This window comes from Lonchura striata, chromosome 5 (assembly GCF_046129695.1).
Source record: "Lonchura striata isolate bLonStr1 chromosome 5, bLonStr1.mat, whole genome shotgun sequence".
Taxonomy (NCBI): domain Eukaryota; kingdom Metazoa; phylum Chordata; class Aves; order Passeriformes; family Estrildidae; genus Lonchura; species Lonchura striata.
The window spans coordinates 38,593,414-38,602,368 of record NC_134607.1 but is presented as its reverse complement, the minus strand read 5'-3'; positions in this window follow the sequence as shown (position 1 = coordinate 38,602,368).

The following is an 8,955-nucleotide window of genomic DNA, read 5'->3' as shown; positions in this document are numbered from 1 at the left end:
TGAGAAAAGCAATCAGATGAGTGCATTGAAATTTCAGTATTAAGCCAATAAACACTGAATATGTAATGAATTTTCCCTTGTCTACAACAGTGGTACTGTTTCAAAGAATCAATAGAAAACACAAAAGAAAACTGTATTTAATTTCAGCTAGTCCTGGGCTTGTCTGCCTGAAGTCAATCATTCACTGTCTCAAAGGCACACCACTGAACAGCACATTCATCCTTGATAATACAAAGGGTGTCCCTGACTTTTCCTCTGGATTAGCTGCTGAATCAGCAAAAGGTGGTTGACAGGCTGCTCCAGAAATGAGGAACTGTGAATGAGAAGTAAATCTGAACCTCTGGCATAGTCCTGGTGCTGCTCCTGATGTTGGATGCAAGGAGTCAGCAGATCTCTACAGAGTGGTTGAGGATGCTCCAGCCCAGAAGCCTAGCTCTGAACTGTCTAGTACAATGCAAATAGTGAAGAAAAAAGTAAAAAGCAACTGGTTAAGTTGGGGTTTGACCTCTGAATTTGCCAATATGATTCTCAAGCAGCTAAATTTGGACAAAAACCTTCAGATTTTGGACCAGTTAGGCATGCTGAACTGAATCAAACGAGCAACAAGTACAAGGAAGAATAGGCCTCCATAAGCTTGTTAGAAATACCTAATTTTCATCTTTGTTTTTACTTTTACAAGGAGAAGATTCATATCTGCAATAATTCTGCACCTTTGGACTTCAAAATTAACCAAGAGAGAGAAAATGATTGTGCAAGAAAAATCAAGAGTCAACTTTGATTCTATTACTTTTGATTATGAAATGGCACAGCAGTCTACTGCATCCTGGAAGTTACCAAAACCAGAAAAAAAATCTAGAAAGCTTTTTCTGCACTGAAGATGAAGATGTTTTTAAAAATTTGCCTTATACAGTTTCCCTGTATTAGTATATGTGTTTTGAAAGGCTTCACTCAGGCTATCAACCATCTTCATAATGTTAATGACTATTAAAAAGACAACACAGTTGCATTTATTATATTTGGCCACATTGTAAATATGTATACCCAAGAAGGATGACAGGCAATTTAGTAAATTAATGATGATTGGGTTCATTTTGCAGTGTTTACTTTTTTTGAGATCATCATAATGCTGTACAGCATTAGGTATAATTCCCTGTGGAAGGTACCATTCCACTAGTACTCCATTTGTTTATCCATTTTTAGTTGTAGACATTAGCAGAAAATAATAATAATAAAAATAAACCAGCAATATCCTTTGCCACCCCAGTGAACATAAAAATTAATAATCTCAGAGTCTGTATTCAACCTGATACTGTGAAGAGTGCAAATATGGTGCAAAGTCTATCTTTACATTTATTTGCAAATGTGTATAGATACGCTTCATATAAATTAATCCTCTATTTCATTATAAGGAAGGAATTATGTCTGTGGTCAAAAGGGTGGGGTACAGGTAATCTGATTTAGCACAGCATGGGAAAAATTAATTGAAAGTCAGAATTGCATAGTGTTTATTATAAAGTAATTTCACACCAGCTCAGGATTAGCATGGTAACAGGTGACAATAGGTCATTACTATGTTAATTGAAAGACAGCATGCTTTTATAAAAAAGAAAAAAGAAGAAAAAAAAAGCAAAAAGGGATCGAGACAAATTAAAAGGAAAAAATATTAAAATGCAATATTTTATCTAGGATTGGGCTGTAGTTCTGTGGGACATGTTCTAGGGAGAAGATAACTTCTGAAATTAATTCATTGGCTTTTGGTGATAACCATGCATTGTTCACTGTGCCATGAAGCATGGCAGGTGCTTGTGCACATCTCTTGCATGAGTTAAGCTGGCCACCTCTCTTTCCACAAGAACGGGCTGCATGTCCAAAGTGGTGGCCTGACATTTTCATCTGGCTAACGCTGCTCACTGGCCCAGCCACGTGCAGCCAAAGGTGGGCATGAGGGGAGTGAAGCCCATCTATTTACCTGGCTTGCCTGAAGTCACTGGGAGCTATGAGATTTGCAGCAGTGTTTAACAGAAGAAAAGACTCTGGTTTTGTTACTTGACAAAAGGATTAATAAAATAAAAAGTCTTTCAAACCACCAATGGCAAATTGCCTGTCACTTCAATAGCACGCTGAGGCATGAAGCCGGGGCAAGCTGATCCTTCCACTGGAGCTGCAGTGCCATTATCCCGGCTCTGAGCGGGGATGGGTGCCGCAGTGCTCGGCTGCTCTCTATTGTGCAGCTTGACAGACACCGACGTGCAGGCGTTTCCCATTATACGCTTCCACCTGAGTAAGCAGTCCTGAGCTGCCAGCTTCAGCCCATCGAAAGAAATCAGGAACCTATTTTTCCCCTTTTATTTGCATAATAGCAAAAGGTGTTAAATCAATTTTGGGGGCAGAAGATCATTCTGAAGGTTCTTCAGTTGACAGAATACAAAGGGCACAATATGCGCTTGTGCCGATGTGAGCAAGACAGAAAAGAACTCTGTATTAACTGCAGTCACTTCAAAAGGATCTTTGCTAATGGCATGTTATAATTTAAACAAGGATCTTTTCTGAAACCAAAACAATACACCTTTGTAATGAAGCTAGCTCTTGTTCAAAGTAAATGGAGATTCAGAGGCACAGCTAAGACCTGAAAATGGGAAATTCTGATTTTATTTCCTGGAAGAAAAATTTAACCTCTTCAGATACCCTCATGCAGCCTGATGGAAGAGCTGATGAGGAATATGACCCTTCTATTCACCCTGCTTCAGAAAGGTTTGCAATTCAGTCTGACACAATCTGTTGTAATATGTTAATTTCAATGCAGTTCTGCCACAAACACTAAGAGTGATCCCTGAGACCTTTACATCCCAGAATACAATCCTTCCAGACTTCATTCTCACCTAAAAACATCCTGATTAAGGTGCTTACTTATCTAATAAAGGTCAAAAGAAAGGAAAGTGTAAATGTTCTTTGATTTCTTACTAAAAAGAAAAGAGCTCAGACAGAAGACGGTGTTCTTGCATTCAGTGCCCAATACAGTGTGATGTGGTCTGCCAAGTTAGAGAGAAAAAGAGTTAGCTGCTCCTGGTCAGGTCACACACCATCATCTGCAAATCTGAAGTACTTCAGGGCTAGGGTAATAATGCAATACAAGTACCCCTGCAAGTAGAGGAGGTACCTGTGTCCTCCTCCTCAACCATACAAAAAAGCAATATAATAGAAATATTTGCTCAACCCCAGCAGGATAATCTCTCAGGATAATTAGTGCAAAACACAGCCTCATTTCTGACTATGCCCAGGAGAAGTGTTTTCCTTGATGATAAGACAGAGTAGTAAAGTGGAAAAGTAAGTGATCAAGTTCACGTCTACAAATGCAACATTTCAGAAATTATTTTAGGGCTAGTGGTTTCTTTTTTGGCCATGGTCTAATTATTGCTCAATAGAAGCATCTAATTATTATTATTTTTAATGGTTTGTCATGTCTTTCCATCTCAGCTACAGTAAGTAAAAACCTCAACGCAGGCATTTGCAACAATCACCTCTGCTCTGATGCTATTCCTCCTCTGCAGCCAAGATAAATCATAAGCAACAGTGCTGCTCCTTGCTCATCCCACTGCCCCAGCTCAGCACCCTGAGGCCAAGCTGAGCCATCCACTGCCAGGGGCTTCCCCTTGGGACTGCCAAAAAGCCACAGCCAGCATGTCCCCTCCCTTTGGGCTTGCTGTTGTGACGGCAGGTTTCTGGCAGCATGCAGACAACGTGTAATTGCTATAGGCAAGAGTAGAGCTGAGGGACTTTGAAGCAGCAGCAGTGGCATTGTTGTCATCTGAAAGTGCCACTGATTTCCTTTCTGACATATTCTCCTTTCTGCTCTCCATTTATTTAAAAACAAAGCTCAACAGAAAAAGAAATAAGAAAATACCCAAACTCTCAAGCAAGGAAGACAGAGTGGGAAGAAGAGCATGTTATAAATCTGTTGGCAAAACTGATGAGACAAAATAGGAAAAACCTGTGTATGAAGCTGCAGCAAATGTTATCTCAAAATGTTTCTAAAAGTAATTTTCCCCTATTCATCTCTTCTTGGCTGTCTCTGCTGTTTACTCTGCTGTTCTGTGATCTTTAGCAATAACAGTTCCATTTAAACTCTGTGCAGAAAGGACTCTGTCTTCTCACCTTTCTGTACAGCTCAAGGATAGCTTACACAGCCATGTTATGGCTTTGCCCTTTCCAGATGAGAAATATGTTGATGTGGTTTCAGCTCATTAACTCTCTAAGGAATCTCTTCCAGTGATAGCTGTCTGCAAGGCTGGAATCTCCCATACTTCAGGATCAGGGATTTTTTCCTGTTTAAATTTCTGAATGAGTGTCCCAATAGACACAGACACTGCAAGGAGGCCCAGTGAGCTGTAGGATATATTTCATTGGAAATGAGCATCCTCCCTTGGGATAATGAAATTTTGTGTGTTGTGTTTGGTGCTCTGGGATTCATAAAGGTTATCAGTAAGGCATTTATAATAAAACTTCTTCCTGCTTTTCCTGGCATGCATGGGGAAGATGGGAGTGTTATCGTTCTGACATTTCTGTCAGAAGTGGTATTTGAACCACTGGATGATTCCAACAAATGCCACTGCTGTCATCTGCTGCTCAGTTTTAATTATATCTGACTGAGTCTTTCAATGGCAGCAAGCAGAAAACTTAATTAGTTGGTTTAAAGGCTGATCTTCAGAGTTTGAAGAATCCAAACAGTTTACAGCATTTATGCATGGAGACTACTATTTTCAGTCTGATGATGCAAGTCAGAAGAATTAATGATCCCACTCATAGGAATGCAAACAGAGAAAGACTTTCAAAAATATCCATCTACAAGCCCCACCATTTTTGTACATGACATATCAGTGAGGCAACCTCGTGTGTAAGAAACTGCTGTGCTGGCTCACAGGTGGGTCTCAGATAAATGGTAGCAGAATGCAGGCGAAAGATTGGGTGCTCATGGGAACATACAGCAAATGAACATCTGTTACCTTAAACAGAATGTATATGTTTATTCTGCAGCGGACTGCAAGCACTGCACTATTTGGGAAGACTGAAAGGCTGGCATTTTCTCATACACCAGTGCACTGTTCAAACAAGATGCTTGAAAGGAGATTGCATTAACAATTTATACTACCTCTGTGTTTGCTTTCACAGTGTTAATACGATTATATTTCTCCACTATATCCTGGAAAAACAAGCATTAGTAAGATGCAATGTCAAACTGCTAATATGATGCAATTAGAATTTAACATTACATTCACATACTGGTTGCAGATTGCCTGCAGATAGCTATTTTCAATAACTGTGGTAAAACCCCACTATTGAAAATACATTGTTTTATTCCAGAAACTCAGGGATGTGGGTTTGGGCACCCTCATGCAGATGTGGACTGATGGCTTTGCTTGTTTGTGAGATCACATCCTCTGGAATGGTTCGTCAGTGTACTTTAGGATATTGCCAAATTTCATCATTTGCAGGGAATGGGCTGGATTTTACACATAAAATGTGCCAAGAGCTGTCTGTGAGCTCCAGTCAGAAAGCAAAGCGCTTGATGACTTATACAGCCCACATGATTGATCAGCTCTCATTGCCCTTCTCTGCATTCAAAATCTTTGTGCTCCTAACTCAGCTGACCACAGAATCACAGAACCACTGAAGCTGGATTGAACATCTGAGATCTCCACACCCAACACCTTTCTCAAAGCAGGATCAGTTAGAGTAGTTTGATCAGGAATGTGTATGTTTAATTAGGTTTTGAATACCTCCAAGGCTGGAGACTCTCCAGCCTCTCTGGACATCCTGTGACAGTGTTTGACTATGCTCATCAAAGAAAAGCTTTTTTTCTGTTTAATCAGATTTTTCAGTATTTCAGGTTCTTCACCACCTCTTATTCTTTTGGTGATCCCCACTGATATCATGCTGACTCCATTGTCTTTCTTCCCTCATCAAATATTTATACACATTGATTAGATCCTCCTGAGACTTCTCTTCCCAGGCTGAATTGACAAAACTGTTTCAGCCTGTCCTTTTTTTGACAGGTCCTCCAGCCCCTTAATCATATGTATGGGTCTTAACTTGACCCAGTTTAGCATGTCCATGTCTTCTCCTGGGGACAACCCAGGACTGGATACGGCACTCTCCACTGACATGGGCAGGGCATGTTTCTGGCTCATGTTCAACGTAGTGTACATCAGGCTTTTCAGCAAAGCTGTTATATAGACAGATGGCCTCCAGCATACACTGGTGCCTAGGCCTAGTCCTTCCCAGGCTCAGAGCTTGGTATTTCCCTTTGATGACCTTCAGGAGATGCCTGCTGCTCCATCTCTCTAGCCTGGCACCTCTGGATGGTAGCACAAGCACCTGGTGTGTCAGCAACTCTTTCAAGGTTTGTGCAGTTTAAACTTGCTAAGGCTGCACTCATTGGCCAGGTCAAAAAAGAAGAGTTAAGCAGAGGAGGTGGGGGAAATGGCTAAGGAAACTTTATGGCTTTTGTCACTATATTCTTCAGACCCACAAATCTAGTTGACCTCACCCTGCCTGGATGCTGATTGCTGCTCTGTTGAATGCCAATTTACTGGATTTGTGCAGGTCCATGAATCCATGTAGGTGTATGATTTGTGATGAAAAGTGTGCAATTTCATTGGTCTCCTTCTGCAAGCAGAGGGGACCTTTTGTCCATCTCTCTTCTGAATGGGATAATGAAAATATCCTCCTGCTGTGAGGGAAGCTTCTCCTCTCCTGTTTCATGGATTATTGTGTCCTTGGTGACTCACCCATCAAGATGAGTATAAATAAACACAATAACACACTTCCCTGTAACATTTTAGAAGAGTTTAGTTAAAGAAGCTCATTTTGCCTTGAATAGTACTTTTATCAATGGGCACAAAGCAGTGTGTTTATAGGATATGTGATATGATTTGTTTATCTTTGATGTTTTATAGCTTAACATTTTCCAGCAAAAAACTGCTGCAGTTACAGTAGGCCCAACTATGGCATGGTGAGGAGCTGATGTTGAGGTGAAGCTATGCAGGGGGCTGTAAGCACTGTTGCTTCTGTAAAAATACAGCCTTTTGCAAACTGGTGCTTTGGTACTGAGCTGCGCACACCAGCTATGTGGTACAGGATACAAGGATACTTCTTTATCCTTAAGTGCTGAAATTACTGCTTCCATCTTCCATCTGCAGAACACTGCACCAGTTTATTCTTCAGGGTCATCATGAGGAAAAGAGATCACCACAGCATCTGCTACTCCTTCTCATCCTTACTCCTCATGCCCTGACCTTAGCAGTTCATGGAAGCTAAGCTAAGCTAAACTAAGCTAAGCTAAGCTAAGGTGATATTTTAAAATAAAAGCTCTTAGGCCATGTTCATAAGGAGCTTTATATTTTGTGGGAACTCAAAATGTCTCTCAGACATTTTTAGAGGTTCCAGGCCTTGGTCAGAAGCATTCTAGACCCTGGCAGACAGCTGAAAAACAACTGTGATTTTGAGTTTGAGCCATGGAATGAATTACCAACTTTGGAGGTGGAACAAGCAATCACAAAAGGTTAGATAGTATAGTATAAGTAGTTACGAAGTAGAGGGGAAATTTTTTAGTATTGTACAGGGGGGTTTTAGCACATGTACAGGGGGGTTTTCACTTTGTACATGAGGGTCAGAAGTTCTAAGATGGAGGAAAGTGGGCTGATCCCATCCTTCTTCCTTCTTCTTCCTTACCTCCATGTTCTTGGTGATGTTGGCACTCATAGATTGGTTTAGAGTAGAAAAACACTTGGCAACGTAGGTAGTAGGTATTGGGGAATAATTGTAAACATGTTATACGTAATATATCTTATAAAAGATAGCAGCAACCCTGGGCGGGGAGAGAGACGAAGAAGACAGCAGATAGAGAGGATGTCAGGGTGTGTGTGTGCCTCTACCCAGGCCACTGATCAAACAGCTGCAGTCCAAGAACATAATCTGTTAGATAACTAGCAATAAACTGCCTTGAGACCGAACAGCTAAGCCTGCGGAGCTTTTCTTTGGAAGCACGGGTTGGAGGAGGAATTTCACCACCACATGTGGCCCCAAAACAAGGCTGGGGTTCCCACAATATTTCAGCTCTGTTTCGCTGCCATGTTCACAACTGAACATCTCTGTGCTGTGGCATCCTGCTGAAGGAGTGGATGTGGCTGCCCTGCAGAAAGGGATCTGGGGCATGTGTTCGGCAACAGGCTTGACGTAAATCAGGAAAGTGCTCTGGCAGTCAGGAAAACAAACTCCTTCCTGGTGATGCATCAAGCACAGTGTCACCAGCTGCTCAAAAGAGGTGATTATCCCACTGTACTCAGCACTGGCATGGCCTCACCTGGAATGTTGTGTGTTGGAATCCACAATTCAAGAATAAGGTGAAGGTACTCACATGTGTCCAAAGGAGAGCAACAAAGCTGGTGAAAGGGCTGGAAGGAATGTACTATGAGGCATGGCTAAATGCTTTGGGTTTGTCTAGTTTGGAGAAGAGGTGCAACCTCCTTGCTCTCTACAGATTTCTGAATAGAGAAGGGGGAGGTGGAAGTGGTGATCTCATCTCCCTGGGATGCAGTTATGGGACATGTGGGAATGGTGTAATGCTGCACCAGGGGACGTTGAGACTGGACGTCAGGGATCAATTATTTACTGAGAGGATGGTCAGGCACTAGGCTTCCTAGAGATGTGGTCCATGCCTCAATCATTTGAACAATGCCCTAAATAGTATGCTTTAACTTCTGGTCAGCCCTCGATTAGTTGGTCAGCTGGACTAGATGATGGCTGTAGGCCCCTTCTGAATGATATCTCCTCTCCCCAACTCCTCAGGGCCTCACATACTTTGCTGGTTTTTATTTGCTCTTTTCTTTTTTTTTTTTTTTTTTTTTCATAAACCTCCTGCTAGGCAAGCAGCAGTATTCTCTCTCTCTCAAGGAAGTG